Source organism: Doryrhamphus excisus, chromosome 17, assembly GCF_030265055.1.
Source record: "Doryrhamphus excisus isolate RoL2022-K1 chromosome 17, RoL_Dexc_1.0, whole genome shotgun sequence".
NCBI classification, from domain to species: domain Eukaryota; kingdom Metazoa; phylum Chordata; class Actinopteri; order Syngnathiformes; family Syngnathidae; genus Doryrhamphus; species Doryrhamphus excisus.
In genome coordinates this window covers 4,564,061-4,588,354 of record NC_080482.1, presented here as the reverse complement: position 1 = coordinate 4,588,354, position 24,294 = coordinate 4,564,061, and the positions used below count along the sequence as shown (strand labels likewise).

The following is a 24,294-nucleotide window of genomic DNA, read 5'->3' as shown; positions in this document are numbered from 1 at the left end:
GGGTTGGATGGAGGAGATTGATTTGCTGTGGCGACCCCTGAAGGGAAAAGCCCAAAGAGAAAGAAGAAGAAGAAGACGCAGTACGGCCAACACAGGTTCAGATATTCTGTGTGTCGAGATCAAGGTCGCAACATACGTTCTCTATGAATGAAAAACAAATGCAGTGATTTGTGGAACGCCAAAAAACGCACAGCAAAAAAAATCTATCTACAATTGCAATAGGCGTAATGTGTAATATTGTTACTTTTTGTAAAAATCGAGTCATCGTTTACTTCTGCCTGTGGTCAAATCATCAATAAACACCAGTGATTTGTACATGTACACTACCACCACAATATTTTACACAATGTCACATCACATCGATACAAGGTGACCTTGGTGAAACTGGCAAAGGAATCTGTGTTGTGTCAAAAAAAATGGCAACACCTTTACATAGTGTTGCCATGTAATTTGCTCCCGAGTTTTACACCCCCCATAAGAACGTTACAGAGTCGCAGTCAAGAGCTGATTTGAATTCGTCCATTATTTATAGTCTAGAAGCAAACACCTGTCATTGATAGCATGACAACAGCGCCGACATTACCACTTATCTCACAGCACCGCTGTGAATGTGTGTCTTTGGCGCATTACATACGCAACGACTATAAATACTTCACTGTTAACATGTCACAGACGCCCTATAGGAACACAGTATTTGTAGCGCAATATAAAAACCTACAGTGACCACAGGGAGATAATTGCTGTGTTTATACAATGGAAGATTACAGCAATTATCCCTATATGAAACCTGGCAGGAATAATTATTTGTAGGTACAATAAAGAATTATAAATATATTATCCAATTAATACTTCTTAACGTCACCTGAAGGTCTTACAAAGGAAATGTGTCTAGAAAAAAAAAAATCCAAATTAAAAATTGTACCATCAACGCAGTGTCCTTCCATAAAAAGAAAGAAAACAGACATCTACTTTATGACGGTCCAGACAGGTGATCTTGTCCAGGGAGGAGTGACATTGTAATTCTCTAATGTTATTATCACACCCACTGGGTGTCTGAGTGTCTGTACCAGCTCTGATTTACAGAGACAGGCTGCAAGAAAGGGTTCTTCGTGCGTAGTAGTATAATGCTTTACAACGCTTTTGTAATGTAATACATGTGATGACTTATTGGGAATCAGTCAGGGTACTTCTGCCCGTCATCTCACTCACCTTAACATTTACCATTTTCTCGTCCTCCTCCTTCTGTCTGTTCAGGATTTTTCTCTGTTTCCCCCCCTCTTTCACTGTATGTCATGTTATAAAATAGAATTTCATGACTGTGTTGCTGTGAGAAGAATGGATTAATTAAAGTATAATGATGCCAATCACACCAGCGGGCATCTGGTGAAATCTGTCCATTTAGGGGTCTGGCAGATGACTTGTAATGCCCTGATCATACTGCAGCGACCACGCTAATTATGAAGAATGGTTTATTACATGGATGTGGATGGAGAGATGGACGATACAATACAGTGAACACGGGATTTACTTACCATCATTTAGCTGGTTGGAGTACATTTAAGACTAGAATTGCCATGGGGGTTGGGGGGGGGGGGTATTCATGTTCATGATTACGTTCAATGTAAGTACTTTGCACGGAATAATTTTATCTGAAACTAGATATTTAAGTTATGTTGACTAAAACTAAAAAAAATGTTGTATACTTAAATTAATTATATTATGAAAATGCTGGACTATTTTAAGTAGGTTTAAAATTTTAAAAAAATAAAATCAAATGAAACCATGTTGAATATATTTAAATAAATTAAGTATGCTTTTTAGAATATTTTTTTACACTTTAAAATCTGTGAAATTTTCTAAATACTATCAATTTTTATTTTTATAAAATATATTTTATATTTATTTTATTTTTATAATGAAATATTTTTAGCTATCATACATCACACAGAAGCACAAAATACCAACTTTGACACAGTAAAAGTATTTCACATATCAGCTCAGAGCAGTCTAATGACCCAAGAATATCTTAAAAACTATAAAATACTCAATGCATAGATAGCAATATTGTTATCTTTAACACATACATTAATCTGTTTGCAAAAAAAAATGTTGCTCGAGATCACCAGCGTTCACTGCAGTTCACAAAAACAACAAAATATTTTTTTTTTGTCTCAAGACTATGGAGGAAAGCTTTTCTCTGTTTTTGAAGATATTTATTTATATTTATTCTGACTGTACTGACAAAACGTCAGAGAAAAAAGTTATGTTATTCGAATAACATTTTAATAGTAAAAGCAAAAGGGGCTTGAAGCGGGTGTTTTTTGCTACAGTATATATTGCATATGCAACATTGGCTACTAACACCTTTGACTGACGACCTCAATAAATTCAACAACATAGACAATCAATCATGACACTGCTACATAGAGCTGTTATGTAAGTATGATTATAATTATAGTTTTCTGTTATTTGCACGTAGTATTCTACAGTTTTGTAATGTCACTGAGCAGCAGTGGATTGGAACTTGGACAAGAGCACCAAAAATGTGCCATTGAAATGTGGAATAAAGATGTATTCTCTAATGAGAAAAGTGTAACCTTGACAGTACTGATGGCTTCCAACATGACTGGCATGACGAGAGGAGCATCCACCTGAGATGTTGTCCACACGGCACAGTGGAGGGGGGAGCTATCATGATCTGGGGTGCTTTTTTTTTGTTGTTCTATAGAACAATGGAGCTTCACTTTGTGCAGGGGCATCAAGGGACAGCAGGAGATGTTGGAGGGGGCATCCCTCATGGCTGAGGTCCCCCGTTCTGGCTTTTGAACAGGACACAATGTTGGCCTGACAAAGGACTTCTTCCAGAGGAATAACTTGACTCTTTTGGATCTTCCCGCATGTTCCGCTGATCTAAGTCCAACTGAGAATATCTGGGAATGGATGGCAAGGGACATTTATGAAAATGGAGGGCAGTTCCAGATTTCCAGAGGGTGGATGCCACATTCCCACAAGCCTTTTGGAAACATTGGCGTCAAGAATGGCCAAACCAATTGCGATAACAAGGATTTTTTTTTTTTTACTGATTTTTATGTGTGTGCCATGGATTGTCAACATCCCAGAGTTTCCATCTGTTGGCCCATCATGTAGGGTGAAAGCCTTAGAAAGTATGATGTCAGTACCCAGCACCCCACCGCCGCCGCTGCTGCTCCCGCCGCCATTGCAACAATAAACATGTCAGCCGTCACACACAAGAACAATCTGCAATCAGATTTACTGTGCATGAAATATGGTAGCGCTTTTATTGGTCCAAAGGCTTGTCACTCATAATTTATTGGCTATCGCCAGCAGGGTTGTGATGTCAGCAAGCTCCTAGTACCCTCAGGAGAGTCAGAAGAGAGCAGATGAAAGAGATAGGGCTGTGAGGCGTGGTGCTCGGTTGGGGGAAGGAGATGCAAGGAGAACTAAATTGTGTGACTTTATGCGTGTGAGAGAGAGAGAGAGAGGGAAGCAGGAGAAAGGGAATGGGGTGAAAAGGTGACAGAGATGACTGGAAGGAGTGGGGGAAATAACGTGCATCCATCCTGTTTCTCTCTTTGGAGGTTTATCAGGTGGAGGGAGTGAAAGTATCATGGCTCTGGAAGAATGTCTCTTTTCTTTATTTCGCTTTATTTTAGCATCCTTTCCTTTGCTGACCTTTCATTTACTTTTCACTTTTGAATCACTTTACTTTTCACTTTACCCTCTTTCCTCTGGATCATGTGGATATTCTCATTCATCAGGGTCATTGTCTTTTAAAATCTTGTAAATATTATTTATAGCAAAAAAATGGTAATAGTAATGGTTTTATTTCATTTAAACATGCATCAGATTACAATTGAATGCATCACATAATCAGTTCACAGTTCCACATGTCCAAAAGGAGTAGGAAGAAGCAAAGCTTATTAAATCCTACCCGTCCATCTGGTACTTTTACAATCAGTAACTGTTACATTTGTTCACTTCCTGCTTTCCTAATATAGTTTAATGTTGTTGTTTTGTTTTGTTTTTATTATTTTTTGTCCCGTACCAAAGTACGACCATAGTATGACCATACAATGACATAATGGGTACCATAGTAACTGTCAATTTAGTGATATGTATACACATAAATAGTCATATATGTTGATATATGACATTATATATGTAATGATATTATAATGAGTAATGGCATGTTAGTATTGATAATAAGATATTTATGGATAACAGGAAATTCAAATACTGGATATAAAAAAGAATATATACTAGGGCCGTCAGTCGATTAAAATATTTGATCATGATTAATCGCATTTTGTCCAAAGTTAACTCACAATTAATCACATTTAATCATGGATGGAAATAAGTTTTTATCTATAATAAGTAGGGGAAATCTCTTTGTGGTAAACGATTTGATGTGCAACTACAACGATAATTACATCAAATATTATGTCAAGGGATATCAATTTATGTATGTATATATATGTATATATATATATATATATATATATATATATATATATATATATATATATATATATATATATATATATGTGTGTGTGTGCTGTATGTATATTACATATGTATTATTTGTATAACACATTGCATATTGTATTAATGTAACTAGCTTTAGTGCTACATATTTATAAATACAAACAAAATATTCAAATGAAGTTATAACAGCAACCATATGAATTATGTATGAATTTGGGTGGGAGTAAAAAAGTTCTTCTTCCTGCACCTGCTCCCTTTTAAGCTTATTAATATTTAGTTGAAACGTGTAAAGCCACTCAAAGTGGACAAACTTATGGCGGTAGAGGCAACATCCCAACCCAAAATTGGTTGGGAGGTTGAATCCCGCACTATCTCTTCAGGTTAGAGCCGTGCTATGTAGTCTTTGAGCCTTCACTGATGAAGTCTGCTGAGAGGCAATCTGTATCCTTTTATCACACCTATTGATCACATGGTTGGCAGAGGAAAATAGCAATTAGTTAGTAATTCACATCATCACTTAAATCCTCCCTGATCCAGAAATAGCAACTGATGCAGTTCTACTTTTAGGGCTGCAATGCATGTCAATAACAATGAATGAAAAACATTTAAAAAATATGCAATTTTCACATTTTTGCTTACTTGCAAACCACAGACACTAAAGACACTGAATGACAAGAGGGTTCACTCACTATGTTTATTCCGCTATCAAACACACCTCGGTAGTGAGTCAGATGCACTCAATGAAGCCTCGGTCATCCAGCCTGCTTTGTAGCGAGAGAGGGAATGCACATGTCAATATATCGAAGCCGGGAGAATTACGGTGTTTGATATATTGATTATCGTGACAGGCCTAGACATTAGGTAGTACTTTTTTTATATTTTCAATGTCGTCCTAGCACTTAAGTATATTTTATCTTAAATGGTGCACAAATAATCACTACCCTAAGTCAGGGGACAATCTTTGGGACTTGGCGGGTCATATGCTGGAGCCTATCCCAGCTGTCTTTGGTCATATATAAACAAACAACCACTCACATTCATACCTATGGAAAATTTGGACTCGCCAATTAACTTTTTTTTTTTTTTAGGAATGGGGAAGGAAACCGGTTTACCCGGAGAAAACTGGTGATAAACAATACTAGACAACCTGGAAGCAGGCATCCTGGGCTCAAAAAAGAAAGTAAGAGCCAAGGAAACGATGAAGGAAACTCTGCCCTCTGCAAAGACAAAGGGAATATGAAGGAGACTGCATGAGTAGTGAAACAGCCGTGTTGTGGCATTAAAAAATGACTTAAGATTGAATCCCTCCAATGAAAAATGATCTTGTGTTCCCAGAAAACTATTAGAATGTTTACATTTGTGGCATTTTGCTCCATATTAAAATAATTAATCACCTCCGTTTTCAAATTAAAAGTACATTACAAGACAATTAAAGATGCAAATGAGTCTGGGCCTGTCAAGAGGAGAGCGAGCAAGTGAAAGGAGTGACTGTGTGTTGATGTATGATAGTTTGCGAGGAGGGTGTGCGTTTTTGTGCGCGTTTGTTGTGTTGCCATGCATCATTGTGCATCAGCGCTTGTGTGTATAGGACTAAAAACGCTTTCATTCGCGGCACGTTGAGGGAAACGTGGAGGAAAACTCAGTTCAAATTACATCAGCATATATAGATAAATCAGAGCTCTGATTGGTCAGACGCGTAGATACAGTAGTTTGTTATTTGTGTAATGAGAACATGAAGAAGCACGCTTTCATTTTTCTCCGTCTCCCTCACAAGGGCTCTGACTTCCAGTGACCGTGTTCCATGAAAGATGTCTACATGGTGGTGGAAACTAGGGACAGTAAAACATAATTTTGTCATAACCTCCTCTCTTTGCAGGGAAAACAGATATAAAAGTATATAGCCTGTGGTTTACTGCAAGTCCCCCTCACCCAGCATGGCAGCAGCACGCAGGGCTGATGGATGCCGGGCGTCAGCCAACTTTTAATTGCTCGTAAATTCTTTGATCCGGGGAAAACGCCACATTCTCCTTGTCCCCCGTCGACATGAGTGACGAAGCCTCTTTGGGGTGAATAACAGGGTCTCAGTGAGAGACACAGACGGAATTGGAGGCAGGGAAAGTGGGTTACACTCAGAGATAGTAACATGCTAACAGAAATACAAGTATACTTCAGAAGGGAATTAAATACAATCACATATTTGAAGGACAGTCACGATCAAATATACGTTCACGCTGTCAGGTGATCTATCATTTTTGTTCCACGACATGAAAGGCAAATTAATGAAAGCTTTTCATGTTTTGATAATACCATAAATGTTTATCTATAATTATCTTCCTTCCTTTTGTCACTATACAAGAGCTTTTTTTCCATTATGCACATCACATGTTGATCTGTACATAAATACTTCAAAACAATAGTATTATTTTCAGAAAAGCTACCGTATATGATCTCCATCGGTCAATCATTGGAATGGGTTTCCTGCGAAAGCGGAGGAAAAAATGGCGGCACCGATGCCAACATTAAATTCACAAGAAAAGACAACAAAGCTGTAGCTGATTATAAAATAATATATAAAATAATAATATAATAATATAATAAAATAATTGTAATAATTTTATAATAAATAAAAAAATAAAAAAAATAAATACATAAACATAAATAAAAAATAATATAATAATTATATAAATTATAAACAATTATAATTATTTTCCTTCCTTTTGCCAGTATACAAAAGCTTATTTCTATTGTGCACATCACATGTTGATCCGTACATAAATACTTCAAAACAATAGTATTATTTATTATATATATTATTATAAAAGCTACCGTATATCATCTCCGTCGGTCAATCATTGGAATGGGTTTCCTATGAAAGCGGAGGAAAAAATGGCGGCACAACATTAAATTCACAAGAGAACACAACAAAGCCGTAGGTGATTATAAAATCTAGTCCAGTCCAGGGTGGACCCCATTTTTTGCCCCCCCCCCGATCCTAACGAGTATAATGTATTTGTATGGTCGTAGCTTCAAACGACTGTACTATTTAAATGTGTTCATACTTTCCTCACTTTTCCAATGTTGTCACTTTTAACTCTCTCTCTCTCTCTCTGTGCCATGCTGTCTCCGTAAAACCCCCCCACCACCCCCACCCCAGCCCCCGCTGGGACCTGGTAATCTCAGCATTACACCGCTGGCTGTCAGCCATTGTTTCCCTACTTAATTGTCTATGCACAGTCTTTAAAATCTATGCTAGTTTCAGTTCAATGGCGTATGCTTGTTTTTTTTACATATGCTGACCTCATTCACGTTTATATTGACCAAATACATTGAGGGTTTGTGTGTATGAGTAGAAATATACTTCTGAGTATTTACTAAGGAACGGCAAAAGTGAAGTAAACCCTGATGTGACAAGGTGCCTTCATTTGCATATCCTGTCATTTTCCCCTCCCTCACAGTGGAACAGCTCTTTAAGTGCCTGAGCGCCATTGACAGTAATGGAGATAAGATTGAGAAATGGGGTTTAAAAACGTCTCTGTAGACTTGTCAGCTTTGCCAAGCCTAACAGATGCTCATGTGATCAATGTCCTACCCATTTGTATTGCTTTACATGTAATATGTATAGTAGGGCTGTCAATCGATTAAAATATTGGATTAATCGCGATCGAGATTAATTTCTTCTGTAGTTAACTCAGAATTAATCATCAATAGAAATACGTTTTTATCTATAATAAGTAGGGGAAATCTCTTTGTGGTGAACTACAACGATTTTTACATCAAATTTTAATAATAATATATATAATAATATAATATAATAATATATAATATATGCCCTGTGATTGGCTGGCGACCAGTCCAGGGTGTACCCCGCCTCTCGCCCGAAGACAGCTGGGATAGGCTCCAGCACCCCCACGACCCTCCTGAGGAAAACGCGGTAGAAAATGAATGAATTAATATATAATATATGCCCTGTGATTGGCTGGCGACCAGTCCAGGGTGTACCCCGCCTCTTGCCTGAAGACAGCTGGGATAGGCTCCAGCACCCCCGCGACCCTCGTGAGGAAAAAGCGGTAGAAAATGAATGAATGAATGAATCTATATAATAATGATATATATATAATAATAATAATCTTAATTGTAAATAGATAATTTCGGAACTACAGACCTTAATTTAAAACAATACACTCAGCAAGTATATTTTTGTATTATTTTTCTTTATTATAAGCATATTAGCTCTTAAACTCAAACGTTCAGCAAATACAAAATGAGTGAGCGAGACCTCTCACACTGACGCAAACATGGTGCAGGGGGTGTTCTGTGATTGGCTGGTGACCAGGGTGTACCCCGCCTCTCGCCCGAAGACAACCAGAATAGGCTCCAGCACGCCCTATTGAGGATAAGCGGTAGAAAATGAATGAATGAATAAAAAAGGAGCATCATATAAAATATGTAATATAGTTTGCAACTTACAGCATGCAAATGTGAATAATAATGGCATCCTCTGAAATAACTGTTGTTCTTTTTAGGGTCACTCATACTGTCCCTCATCTGTGTGTTGACTGACATGGACTCGGGCTCATTTTCAGCGCACACAAGGAAAAAGATGGGTGAGTCTGATCAGCCCCAGTCGTGTCATGCCAATTATTCATTGTATTAGAGGGCTATTAAAGCATGATTGCCCAGCAATTTACATTAAAGTTAACACTGGCTCGAGATAATTCATTTTATTTTTTCCATAAGTCCTTTCTTTTGTGTGGAGACTCCAAGTGTGTGCGGGAGACCGAGGGAGACGCTAATTTCCTGAGTCATTGGGAGAGGCATGCAAGCAGACCTGTGTAATTGTTTAAACCCCATACTCAGACACCTTCCAGTAACCCCCTTTTAATTCTCGTTATCGCTCTCATTAGCTCTGGGTCAAAGGTGGGCCGGATCTCCCCCAGAAACCCAAATGTAGCACTGGTGTCGGGAAAGAACTGACGGTGCGCTAGATGAGGGGACTGTGATAGAGGCGGCCATTTTTAGTGAAATAAATGTACTTTTTTTGGTGCAGCTTTTGCATAATGAGTCAAGTGCATGGTCTTTGAATTTATAGTGAATTTATGATGAATGAATGGTATTGATTGGTAGTTAGCATGTTGGCCTTGGCTAACAGCGAGGACGTCAAGGGTTCGAAACTCCATTTCAGAATCTCTGTGTGGAGCTTACATATTTTACCCATCCAAAAACACGCATGTTCGGTTAATCAGAGACTCTAAATTGTCCATATGTGTCATACTTGGCTGGCGACCAGTCTAGTATTTGGCCCACTTCTTCACCATTCATCTGGAATTGGCTCGGAAAATTGATAATAATTGATATTGACAATGATAACCTACTCATAATACTATACAGTAATCCCTGGTTTATCGCAGGTCATTGGTTCCAGACCTGACTGCGGAAAATACATTAAAAAGTTGGATTCCTTACAAAAACAAATCAAATATTTTCATACTTATAGAGCATTAAAAAATTGTTTACAACCTTTGAAATATGTTTTGTAGTAAATTGAGAGGCATGAACTGAAACCGCTACAGTTACTTTCATTACCTTCTGTTCTGCCATGGCTCTATTGTCAGGTGACTTTTGTCTTAATTCCATCTAACATGTTTCTAAGTGGTGCAGAATGGGAGTTTCCATGTTTTATACAATTTACACCGTAATTAAGTGTTTACAAATGCTTCAGTATATAAGAATGTAGCATGTCTATGTAGCATGTCTATGTAGCATGTTTAAGCTTGATGTGCTTACTGTTACAGTTACATTAAATGCAGCCAAGTCATATATATCTCCACTGTAAAATACACAAATGTATTAATTTGACATGATTTCCTACAAGTTACGCAATGATCAATAATTTCCGCATTAGGAAATAACAAGGTAGAATATGATAATGGATTGTGTTTGTTTATCTTGGAAACTGAGTGTGTTGTTTTGCGTAATTGTGCCAACAACCCAGCCAACCAAGATATTCATTCATTCATTTTCTACCGCTTATCCTCACGAGGGTCACGGTGGTTGCTGGAGCCTATCCCAGCTGTCTTCAAGTGAGAGGCGGGGTACACCCTGGACCGGTTGCCAGCCAATCACAGGGCACATATAGACAAACAACCATTCACACTCACATTCATACCTATGGACAATTTGGAGTCGCCAATTAACCTAGCATGTTTTTGGAATGTGGGAGGAAACCGGAGTCCCACACAGAGATGGCCGAAGGTGGAATTGAACTTGTGTCTCCTAGCTGTGAAGCCTGTGCGCTAACCACTTTTCCACCGTGCAGCCCCAGTGACATATTGTGTACCAAATATATGTGTTTAGTCAACATCACCAATGAGCGGTGACAACTAAGACCTCCAAGTCAGGGTAAAGTGTCCGTGGACTTTCCCACTACCACACAAGAAGAGCACATTTTCCACCAGCAGAAATGAGATGTGACAGAGAGATAAGATGGATTAGGCAGAAGGAGAAGTGACCCATTCACAGGACAGCAGGGCACCTGATGGGGCTGCCATGAGCTGACAGGACTGTCAACACACTTCATACAGCCAAGTGTGTGTGTGTGTGTGTGTGTGTGTTGCTGCCTGAGCATGTGTGTATGTGCCATTCCACATAAGAAGTCAGTTCATACTGTACTTCTATGTGCTGGTTTATGATTATTTCACCCTTGATCGTGAATGAAAGATTTTTGTGAGTCGTGCCGTTTCATGTACTAGTGTACACTTTCAGTAGCGTGTCACCATCAAGCAGTTGCAGGCCCACATCGGGAAGCTCATGGTTATTCTACCAGTGTTTTTTTATGTGCCCACAGTCAGTCTTTACTGCTTCCCCAGGCCTCCACTAGTGTGGAATATGGACAAATTAAGTATCCCATCATTCAGTCCGGACATGCAATTAGAGCCGTAGTCGTCACTTGCAGTAGACATGGCATGAGTCATGCTACTATATTTCTCTAGCAAACTGATGCCTGCCATTTTAATGTTCTAAGAGAGAGGAGTAAACACATCAATGGGTACACATGCACACACTTAAAATGCCCCCACGCTGCCCATGTTTGCATCTCAGAGACAATAGGGACGACTACGAGGCACACTTGATTCATGTTTGCTGATGTCACACTTTTGTAAATGGCTTTCGAGAAAAGCCTCAGCTAAATTGCACAGTATGAAACTAAATATTATATTAAATGCTATTGTGGTAACTTGTGTGTATGTTAAATGTGATATGTTTGATATGTATAGCACATCATGAACCAGTCATGATGTGCTATACATATCACTATATTGACAGTTACTATGGTACCCATTATGTCATTGTATGGTCATACCACCTCGTACTTCAGTACATGACAAAAAAGTAAAAAAATACATATTCATATATATAAAAGTATACAAATAACATAATAAGATGGTATGCATTGTAGGAATAACATCTAGCAATCGAACTGTTGTGTATTGTAACTTTTCAGATTTGGTGACTGATGTGTCATTTAAAAATAAAAATAAAAATAAAAATAAAAATAAAAATAAAAATAAAAATAAAAATAAAAATAAAAATAAAAATAAAAATAAAAATAAAAATAAAAATAAAAATAAAAATAAAAATAAAAATAAAAATAAAAATAAAAATAATCAAAATAAAAATCTATTAGGAAAGCAGGAAGTGAACAAATGTAACAGTTACTGATTGTAAAAGTACCAAATGAAGGGGTAGGATTTAATAAGCTTTGCTTCTTCCTACTCCTTTTGGACTTGTGGAACTGTGAACTGATTATGTGATGCATTCACATGTTCAAATGAAATAAAACCATTACCATTACCATAAATGGCTGCTAAATGAAGAGCTGCTACCAATATCGGTATCAGTTGATATCAATATCGGAAGTGAAGTGCTGCAAAATATCAGCAAATCAAATATCGAGCACCTTTAATTAAAATTCCTTCCTGGTGTATCCTCTACAGGTCTGCATGGAAGCTACAGCGCTTGGGGTACGACGCCGTGTTCACATAATCGGTCAATTGCACATCTAAAGAAGTTTAAACTTCTCTATTGTGTCTCTTAAGTTTGTATTACTAATGAAATGTTGTCAGCCATTGTGAAGTGGCTAAGTCCAAAATAGTGAATTACAGATAAAGTTAGATAATTGCCAGTCACACTAGATATTTGGCAAGCATCTTCCCCACGAGACTCGGATGAAATGGTGCTTCAACCCCCAAAAGTGTCATTCTTAATGAAATGGTAATTACAAACCCAGCGGAACAGCTGAGGGGCCTGCTGGGGCCCACAGAGCCAAACTACCAGAATAAACCTGCTACAACATCCCGCGGAGAAGTGGGAGTTAGGGGGAGGCGGAGAAGATGGGAGGGGGGAGGTAAGACAATCTGAAATACAAGACATGTCTGGAACAACAGGAATTTGGGATTTATTTCAAATGCAATATGTAACGCACACACTTGGTTGAGTGTGCTGTACACAGCGACCCTCATCAATAATGCCGACTGTGAGGAAGGCAGCAAGGGGGGGTTGGTTAAAAGCGCCCCCACAGCCTGGGTAATTGATTGCTTTGTAAGTGAACGTGTCTTTAACCTTTAGGAGGTCAGGCCCAGTCGGACACCATCAGTCCTGCCTGGGGTTGAACCGCTTCCAGCCGTTTGTCTTCAGCTGCTCCCTCGTCTCAGGGCCGATTTGTCAAGCATGAGATGTTTTGGGTGTTTAGATTAGAGGCGAGATGGGAAAACAAAGGCAAAATGCCACCCCAAACAAAAGGCCCGGGCCCGGATCTCCTACTGATCTGTGGGCTGGGCACAGGGCCAGCTACCTGGGGTGCTGAAACTGTGAGCAAGAGAGAAGGGGGGGTGGGTGCTGTGGGGTGGGGGCTTTGCTGAAACGGAGCCACAATGAAACCCCTGAAACACATCAACCGTGGTGCTTGAACCCGAGCCAGAATGGAGGCTGAACAGGAGCCAGGGTTAAAATTGAACGACAGCCAGAGCGGTGACATGAGATAGAGGCAACATATCGCCTTGAGATGCAGCCAAAATGGCAGCCATAAACTCGGGGGGGGAATGAAGGGGGAGCTTGTGGGTTCCTACTGTGTTCTTGCTAGTAATACTCCACATCACTGGAGATTTTAAAGTGCTCCCTCTACCACCCACCCGGGTACTTAGGCTTGTCTGTCAGGCTGTCACAAAGTGACTCCAGGTGATTTATCTTTTCGATTGCCGGTGCAGGTAGTTGAACTGTGGCTCATATAATGATGTGAGGAAACGGGTTAAAAAGCAACACCTCAAACATCCACATAGGTGGGTTGCATCCGCGTGAAAGTTGTCAATCATAGATGACCTGCAGCTTTTAACACATTTAACAGGAGCTTTTCAAACTGACATATTAAGTTCATGTATGTATTTTCAGATACCTGCTACTGGGGGGCAAAAGGCAGTCTCGTCTTTAAGTTCAGCGTTGTTGGAACCCAAAAAGTGACGCAAAAAAAATGTATCACTTAAACAGCTAAGCAAAAAACAAAAAAAAGTATCAAGCAATAGAAACTAAGTAAAAGTCAATGCGAAAAAGTACAAGAACAAGGAAAAAATACTTGGCTATGAAAAAGCGTCCAAATTGCAAGGCATGGAGCCAAAAACAACAAAACAAACCCACAACGGAATGAACAAAAGACAGGCTTAAGAAGGCCAGAAAATCAATACTGCCAATACAAATGCCAACAAAGCCAATAAAGTAATAATAATAAAGTAATAAACCAAAATTTAGGACATAACATTGAAAATGTTATGCATTGCAAGTTTAAATATACATTGTGTACATCGGCCAACTACTGTAGCGGCTCCTCCTACAACGGGTGACGTCCTCCTCCAGCTTTACACTGTGGTTCTCCCCACTTGGGTGGACATATGGCGGCTATTATTTGGAATGTCCTGAAGAAGAAAGAAACCACTGATGTACGAAGTAACAGACGTCAGGTAGACCGAAAGAAACATCAGACGTTGATGTCGGAAACATTGTGAGCACTGTGAAGAAAGTGGGGGGGTGAACCCCCCCTAAAATCTTCTTTATTTGTTCTTTATTTTATTTTTTGTTGATTTTTGATTTTTTTTTTACAAAAAAAAATCTCTGACAAATGTCATATAATAGTGCAAAAGCAGGCTAATAAGCAAGCCAATAAGCAGGCTAATACTAGCCTACTACTACTACTACTAGTAGTAGTAATATTAATAGGCTAATTAATAATATAATAATGATTATTATATAATTGATCACTGTCCACTGGGCAGAATGGTTTTGCAGTATAGATTGTGTGTACTTGTGTACATTTAATGGTGGCCTAAAATAATTAAGTATCTCTACTAAATCTGTCCAAAAGTGGGAAAGTTATATCCTGGTTCTTGTTCGTTATTTGTTTTTTGGATTTTTGGAATTTTTTTATGTCTACTTCATTCATATCCTGTGCATCTCCAGAGTGCTAAGCCCCCACCTGTACTTAGAACCGAGTGACGCCCCTGCGTAAGATGCTAATAACATTTTTTGAATGAGTCGTTCACTTCCTGATAGAAAAAGTATACAATATAAATAGTCTTTGGTGACAAGACATGACTACGAGAAGATGGAGAATCAAACCCGCAACCTTCAGGTTTGGAGACGACGACTCTACCACATGAGCCATGCCGTACCACACAACATTATTATATGGTTTACACGCTATGATAATGCATTAGCAAGTACATTGATGATAACACGTATGCTTACAGTATCGTGTCTTATTTATTACCGAAACTTTTTAGCCCAGGAGCATATGTTACTTCCACCAACATCATTACACACTGTCCATTCTCATTGGGATGGCTGTATCTTCCAGCACAAGACTTGTGCTCGGGTAAAAAATACTGACAGCAAAAAACAAGCATCTTGTTGATTCTTAGCAGCAAATTTCAGAGCTAGGTGTCCACTCTTTTGCTTTGGCGAGGCGTCGCCAAATATCGTTTTTCGTGTTTGCTGCTCCACTATGGTGGAGGGTATCAACTAATATTGATACTGTGCTTTTTTTTCACTGATATCGGCCTATCATGATCAGTGGCCGATTGATCTAGAACTTATTACAGTTTTTTGGTTTTTTTTGCCCCACTGAAACCAGCTCTGCGAATCAGTGGTCTAGAAGATGTGTGTATATGTGTGTGTGTGTACCAGGCTTTTGTCTTCCTGTTGGGGATGCATAACTGGCCTTGGGTTTCTGCCACGGCCAGATAGAGTAATTAATTTTACAGACCTTCTTCTTCAATGCGTAGCTTGTTACTCCATGACTGAGTTTCCCAAAGAGAGGCTATCTTTGGGAATGTGTGTGTGAGTGCGAGCGTGGATGTGTGTATGCAGGCCAGTTAAAGGCTGAGGTCATTCATCAAATAAAGATCCCACTTCCTCTCAACGTTTGAGTAGTAGATGTCTGATGATAGCGTTTTCCGTGAAAGTAGAACTAATGTAAGTGTGTGTGTTTGATGGATGAGCCAAGGTGACTACCGGTACACACACCACCATCAGCCTAAGGGACAGAGGCAGTAGAGCGCTACGCCTCCTGCAGGGGGTGCCATGTCTCCCAGCAGGGAGGTGCAGCAACCAAACAGAGGGCTTCCTGCATGGGGATGCTTCTAAACCCCGAGACACACCCTCACCACTACCAAACTCCACCCTGTTGAGGCACAAGAGGGTTGGCGGGACCCTTGCACCCCTTTATGCATAATTCATCCGCACATAACATAACAATTTTGATATTTTGCATGGGGATTGCTGAGAACAATCCAAGATTGACTTCCACAACAGCTTGTTCACTCTTATTATTCAGACTTGATAACAGTTATTTTACAGACTATGGTGAGTACTGCACCTGATTTGCACACACTTTTTTTTTTCATTTCTTTATGATTATATGTTCAAACGCAAACCTGAGAAAACAAGTACTTAAGTGTTATGTACTTATGTAGGTGAAGATACTGTCTCCACAAATAAAGCAAGCGTGACCAGAAATGGCAGAAGACGCGAAAGATGGCAGGACCCTGTTATGCGTAGGAATCTAATAAAATTCTACAAGGGGAAGGAACTTCTGTGTGGGAAAATATTTCCCCAGAGTACTCCTCATCCAGGGTGGTATTTCCTTACATTTCCAAAGCCGCTCCTCCCTGAAATGTCAGCTGAAAGTCACCTAAACGGGCATTTCAGTTCATGATTTGTAGCCATGTGGGTAGATGCTGACATCTGATTGGACAAAAGTAACAGTGCTTAATTAAATTATTCATTCATTCATTTTTTTACCGCTTATTCTCACGAGGGTCGCGGGGATGCTGGAGCCTATCCCAGCTGTCTTCGAGCGAGAGGCGGGGTACACCCCGGACTGGTCGCGAGCCAATCACAGGTCACATATAGACAAACAACCATTCACACTCACATTTATACCTATGGACAATTTGGAGTCGCTAATTAACCTAGCATGTTTTTGGAATGTGGGAGAAAACCAGAGTACTCGGAGAAAACCCACAAGAACATGCAAACTCACACAGAGATGGCCGAGGGTGGAATTGAACACTGGTCTCCCAGCTGTGAGGTCTGCGCGCTAACCACTCGTCCACCGTGCAACCGTGCTAATTTTCTTGGAGGCTGAATCAGTGAACGAGATTACTCCCCTTCCGCTGGGAGAACGTGTGCCAAGTCCGGACTCAGTCTGGGAGGGATTGTGGATCGTTGGAGCTAATTAACCGAGCTAACGTTTTGCGCCATCATTGTTGTGGTTTAGTATTATTAGTAGTAGTAGTAGCAGTGGCACTGGCAGGGCTCAACATTGACTTATTGCTAATGGAAACAAGCAACACTCTTTGCCATTCTGTCCTCACAGGGCAACGCCATCCCAAATGACTTTATATGTCCAACAAAAGCTCTCAACTGAATTTCATCCTCTTTTAAATTTGTGTTTGAAAAACCTTCAGGCTACAAATCAAAGGATGTCGGACATGGAGCGTTAGGTCATGAGGTATAGATCATTGTGGCTTCCAGAGACATCTCCTTGGAGAGAAGAAGGGGACGGCTGGCTGCTACTTTGACTGATGGCACAGACTGAGGCGAGGGGGGGCGTTTGGTGCCCATTCTCCTGAGACTAAATCCATGTCCGTGACAAACCTCTCATTTCCTTTCTACAAAATATTTCATTAAGCTTTTAACTCTTTGCAAGGTAATGGACTTGACATTTTTGAGTTTCTTTTTTTTTTTTTTTTTGTCTGCCATTTGAAGTCCACCAGATGTTTACTAATTATTCGCTGAAACTGTATTCCAAAATGCTGCAAAGTGTAAAAATTGTGAAGCTGTGTATACCAACCAAACTCGAAATGCAGAGCAGCACAGCAGAACATTTCACGGGTACAACCATTCAGGTCCCAGTGGCATCGATATAATTAAGACCTCTTCTTAATTACTTAATACGCCTAATTAGCAGCATTTCTGAGCAACAGATTTAGCGGTAAGAGTGATAAGAATTACAAGGATGTTAACTCTATTTGTCATTCCCAATGTTAATGAAATTAGTGCAATGTATTATAATGGAAACCATGCTGGATTTTGACCAAAAGGCACAGCCAGGAGGATTTAATTACATGGTACTAAGGAGGGACCCAGCTCATACAAAACAAATACAATACTTTAGCTATATGTTGTATCGATTAGTGTATACGCCGTATACGCCGCTCACTTCACGGCCAGATGTGATGCTGATGTGATGCTGTCATCGGGAAAGGTGACGCAGCCTCCAATCCCGTGAAGGAGCGGCTGCTACTGCATTCTCTGCCACTTAATTAGAAGTTGTTGGTACCACAGAAGGTGTCACTAACCTTTTCAGGGGCTGAACAGATGGTGTCCCTTCTTTTTGAGGTCCTGCCAATGCCCACTCTGTGTGGCTCCTGGGAAAATGACCTAACTCGCAGGCAGCTGCTTAGTGCGGCTTGAGTGATTCTTTACAGCCGCTTCTATTGGGGGCAACTTTGTGGCAAGTGTCCTGGTGAAAACAATACCCAAACTGCTGCAGCTTGGTCCTCACTATTTGCAGAGAAATTTGAAAAGTTTGCACTATTTCGGTTATCGCTGTTTTTACACGGAGAAATGCTGCGCATCTTCTCCGTAACGCCGGCAGATGGTGTGAATGTCAGCAGAGAAAGGACCTGCGAGGGCAAGCAGAACAAAAAGTGAAAAGAGTTCCTTGACAGTTACAAAGAGGCCCCATGGAGAGCTCGGGGGGAGTGGTTCTCCTTAATGGATAAAAAAAGGAGGGAACACATCTTGTATGGACGTTAGCCATCAAGAAATTAACGTATATCAGGAAAATGCGACAATGCAAATTTCTATATGTATGGGGGTGCTAATTTTGGGGGTTTACCATGCTCTGTGCTGCTTGGACAGAAGATTAGAAGATCACTCTTTAACGACTTGGCTCAACCGCCTTCCGACCACGCAGGAAGTTGAGAGTTGGCTGACTGTTTTCTGACTAATTTAGTGATATGCATAACATTGTGTGGGTTTCAACATAAAGCCATTTTCACGCAGTTGTGAAAAAGTTTTAAAAAATAAATCAATAAATCTTCAATCCAGCTGCTCTCCGGGATCCTCATTCCTGATGATGAAATCGCTGAAAAGGCCACCGAGTGTTGAGTGTCAGCACAGCGGCGTTTCAGTAACATGTTAGAGGTAATAAAATCTGTCATTTTCATCATGTTTTTTCAGGGGTAAACCTGTTTCCTGCAGCTATCGCCATCAGATATATGTCTTTGCCGCTTTATGGCCACCAAGCAGGGGCAGGCTCCATCGATCTTTAGAGCAATAGGATTTAATAGGTGCACAACACTGGCTAAGGGGTATAAAGTAGGGTGGGTGTATTTAATCCCTAGAAGAGCGCACCCATATGTGCGCACCCATATGTTCAGCTCTATGAAGAGATTGGGTATTTTTGCCATATATAGTGTTTCCCCCTTCCTGATTGCCACAGCATCGCAACTGAGGTCAGGACTTTGACTAGGCCACTCCAAAGTCTTCATTTTGTTTTTCTTCAGCCATTCAGAAGTGGACTTGCTGGTGTGTTTTGGACCTCAGCTTGAGGTCACAAACAGATCCTTCAGGATTTCTTTGGTAGACAGCAGAATTCATGGTCCCATTTGGCGAGCAAGTCTCCCAGGTCCTGAAGCAGCAAAACAGCCCCAAACCATCGCACTACCACCACCATATTTTACTGTTGATATAATGTTCTTTTTGGGCTGCACGGTCGTCAACGGGTTAAAGCGCAGACCTCACAGCTAGGAGACCCGAGTTCAATTCCACCCTCGGCCATCTCTGTGTGGAGTTTGCATGTTCTCCCCGTGCATGCGTGGGTTTTCTTCCGGGTACTCCGGTTTCCTCCCACATTCCAAAAACATGCTAGGTTAATTGGCCTGTTAATTGGTCCTAATTGGACTCCAAATTGTCCATAGGTATGAATGTGAGTGTGAATGGTTGCTTGTCCTGTGATTGGCTGGCGACCAGTCCATGTTGTAGCCCGCTTCTGGCCTGAAGACAGCTGGGATAGGCTCCAGCACCCCCCACAACCTTTGTGAGGATACGCGGTAGAAAATGACAGCCTTTCCAAAAGGTTAAACATTAGTCTTGTCAGAACACAGACTATTTTGCCAAAAGACTTGAAAATCCTGGTCATTACCACATAGATGATGGTCTTCAGTTGTGACGGATGCCCCATGAAACATCTCCACACCGCCACCTGCCATTTGACAACCCTGCACAACCTGAACCTTCATAATTCCATTGAAGAAAGAAGCACGCCAGATCACGACGTCTCAGGTGGGATCTCCTTGTCATGTCGGTAATGTTGAAAGTCATCAGGACAGTCAAGTCAAGTCGCAGTTAAAATGACTGACTCAAGATGTTTTATCCTTCAAAGAAATCACATTACAATTCTAATACAATAAGGAAAGTACTAGTTTAAAGTACCATTTTTTAAATTATCTTTGCAATGATTATGTATTTTTTTATTTTTAAACAGCTGACAGGACACTTGAAAGTGAATTGTGATATCACTTTCAAATTTAATCACACGGGAATGAAAACTACGATAAAATAGTTTTTACAGGTGAGACATTTCGACCTGGAAGAAAATTAAAACGCAATCGATATTTCTGTAATTCTTAAGACTTTTAGTAAAGAGCACCCACTGATTGCTCAATAAACAGTCAGTCACCAGTCAATGCAGTGCAATGACTCCCTAGCTGGGGGCTGGGACCCCCCAAGATCATTGATAAGGTCACAAGATAAATATTTATCATGGAATGTTAATTTATTTGTGAAATGCTGAAGGCATATTAATAACAAAGTGTGAGGAAAAGAAACGTCTATAGTAAATTCCGAATCGAAGTATAACAAAAAAAACAGCTTCTGCAAATGTTTCTCTTAATTTAAATCCATTTTTTATCGTTTTTACTGAACAGTTGTCAGCTTTGTTTTGTTCTTACTTTCCAAACCCCCTCCCCATTGAATGACCTTGGACTTGAGCAGCGCACCTCAATCCTGCACACCCTTCCTGCTAATGCTATTATGCCGGGTCCTACATGCTAAAAGTCAGTGGTGGTGATAGCGGCTGATTAGATTGTGTCCATTGATCGTGCAATAGGCTGTTAGAACGTGGACAGTGTGGGCTGTGGCTCGAGTCTCTCCTCTTCCAGCAAGAAGATGGAGCCCCATGCAGGGCAGAAGATTGAGTTATTGATCAGCTCTCTTCTTTTTTTCCCTCCCTGTCTCCGTGGGCTGCTCCAAGAGACCCCTTCATCAGGATAATGAATTTCACTTATTGCAGATTAACGGTGTAATGTCTGTATGGTAATAATGGCAGAAATTAGCTCTTTGTCACCCCCTTTGGATTTCCGAGAGAGGCTGGTGGCGGGGGGAGACAGAAGAATGGAGGTTGTTAAGGCCTTATTACTCACTGAAGACTGTGATTTTTACCAAAGTTAACCAAAAGAGAGACATATTTGCAGGATAATCAAGACGCTTCCTGTGATTTCAGCCCCACCGAAGCACTGGAGGGGCGTTGGGATGAAAGTGGTGTGTTTTATGTGAGTGAAAGAGAGCAAGAGCTGTGTGTAGTCGGCTGTGATGTGAAAAGGAAAAGGAAAGGGCAAAGAGGATAGCAGATGATTCAGAAGAGACAAAGAGGTGCCGAGGATGGAGCAGTGAAGTGGAAGAGAGACGGCAACACTGGTGATACTGTCATCAGACGCAGGCGGTCTCCGGGATTTGCCGTCATGTCTCCAATACTCAGATTAGGGTGCTAACGGATGAATAATGAGTCTTGATTACGGTCCGTGAGATGGAGCGTTGTTCGGCATCAATCCGCTAGGCAATTACAGGCGGCACAAACAGCCTCCGCTCAGCCGCAGAAAGAGAGGACGTCATCTTTCTCGGTGACTTGTTGCCTCTTCATGTCGCCGCCATCAACACGTACTTTGCGCTTACGTTAGCCTCCTTAGAGCCTCTTATCCAAAGGCATCTGAGGAAGGTTCATGCATCATCCCAAATACATAACAGCGTGTCCTTATCCTGTAACCGGAACGGTATTTGAGAAGTCACACCCTATCCCAATGTTTTTCCCAATCTTTATTATATATATATATATTATATATTTTACAGTAGAGACATTTCATAACACACCACCAAGTGTGCCATGGCTTCTCTTATTCTGTCGTGTGGATACAGGTGGATACATCATGTATGTGATGTACACTCCGGGTTTTAGAGCACTCCAATTTCTCCATTTTTAAGTCTTTGTCCCACTCTTCATTTCCTCTTTTTTTGCAATTTTTGGAGCAACAAATTACTTTCTCCACTACAGTGCTGTGCAACTGATGTTCACAAGGGTATAGGACCACAGTGGGTTCTGAACACAGTTTTTATGAAGACAGAGGATGTAGTAAGCACTCCAGAACTTGGAACACCATACAATCTTATTTGTAAAAATAAATCTATATTTAAGAAAATTGTAAATTTACCGAAATGAAGCATTTTCAAGCATGAAAATTGCTAAATGAACAATGAAAGTATTCCTTTCATAAAGAAGGAATCCTATCTATCATGGTCGGGTCTGGATGCAATTAACAGTGATAAATGAGGGATGACTGTATAACACCTGTAGGAATTAGTTGCACCAACTACCATGGTTTGATCAACCTCCATTTCTGTAGAACAGCTTTAAATTGTTGAACATTTTGTGATCTGCGAAACACACAATCATTCAATTAACAAAAAATAACACAAAATAAATTATTAGAATACTGAAACCTCAATTTGAAAATATCCAAATAGCATTGGTACAACACCAATAAACATATATATTTTGCCTTTAAATAAAGGAGATTTTTGTTTTTTTAATCAATCGCTGATGAGGACTATTAGGGGGTCTGCTGACATGTAGTAGGTTTGACTCTACTAACCGCAAACAAATCGGGGTGTTCTAAAACTTTTTACCGGTAGTGTACCTTCTAGAACACTCCATTGTCCTGCTTGAGGTGTGGATTAGAGTTACATGACTTGGACAATTTTCATGATTATGGACTCGACTTGAGAGTAGCATTAAAGACTTGCAACTTAACATGGACCTCGAGACCGATGACTTCAGACTTTAGTCTGACTTGAAATTACCTGAGATTTTTTGTGACTGTGTTGAATAAAAATGTGTCACCATTTAAAGTATTCACACTGACGTGACCGTCATTGTATCATGACTATGGACTCGACTTGAGTGTAGTGTTAATGACTTGTAATTTAACTTGTACTTTGACATCAATGACTTGGGATTTTGATTCAGACTTTAGTCTGACTTGAAAATACCTGAGATTTTTCCTGAATGTGTTGAGTAAAATTGGCCCCCATTCAAAGTATTCAAACTGACGTGACCGTTATTATGTCATGACTATGGATCGACTTGAGAGTAGTGTTAATGACTTGCAACTTAACTTGGACTTTGACATCAATGACTTGGGATTTTGATTCAGACTTTAGTCTGACTTGAAAATACCTGAGATTTTTTGTGAATATGTTGAGTTAAATGTGTCCCTATTCGTTATGTCATTTCCAGCAAGACAACATAGTTTCCCTTTAAATCGGCCCCATTGAACGCATCTATAAAGTCCAGTCAGGTTTAAGAACAAAGAACAAGCGTGTGGATTAGAGTCTTGCCACATTGGTCTGATTACATTGTTAAAATGTCATTTCATTTGGGAGACACGAAGCAGTGCTTATGACTTGTAAGGACGAAAACATTTCAAGCCTATGACTTCGGACTTGGCTCGACTTGCTTTGTTTTGACTTGGATTTGCACGTCATTGCTTCACACTTGACTCGAGACTTCCCAACAATGATTAGTCAACAATATATCCAGAAAACTATGTTAAAATAAAAAGGCCATTCATTGGATCATCGCAACAGAAAGACAAGGAGGTCGTCCTGCGTATATGCACATATGACTAACATGTATAAGTGTGTGTGTACTTGTGAATTAGAAAGTGTGTGTGTGTGTGTGTGTGTGTGTGTGGGTGTGTGTGTGTGTGTGTGTGTGTCAGCATGTAAAATGAAAAAGGCTTCATCTTTGCAGCTCTGCTCCTGGCAGAAAGCGTGGGTCAGGCCATCACGCCGAGGTGTGATTGATGGACATGTTGCCGTGGTAACACACTGTAAACAGGA

General features: G+C 40.1%; 1 long non-coding RNA gene across 1 annotated transcript in view; it reads left to right on the top strand.

Annotated features, from left to right (window-relative positions):
* LOC131105409 (uncharacterized) overlaps positions 1-24,294 on the top strand; it is a 104,813-nt gene that overhangs the window by 67,991 nt on the left and 12,528 nt on the right. The window contains exon 2 of the long non-coding RNA XR_009119929.1: positions 9,030-9,110. This is a non-coding gene — a long non-coding RNA (uncharacterized LOC131105409). The remainder of the gene's footprint in view (positions 1-9,029; positions 9,111-24,294) is intronic.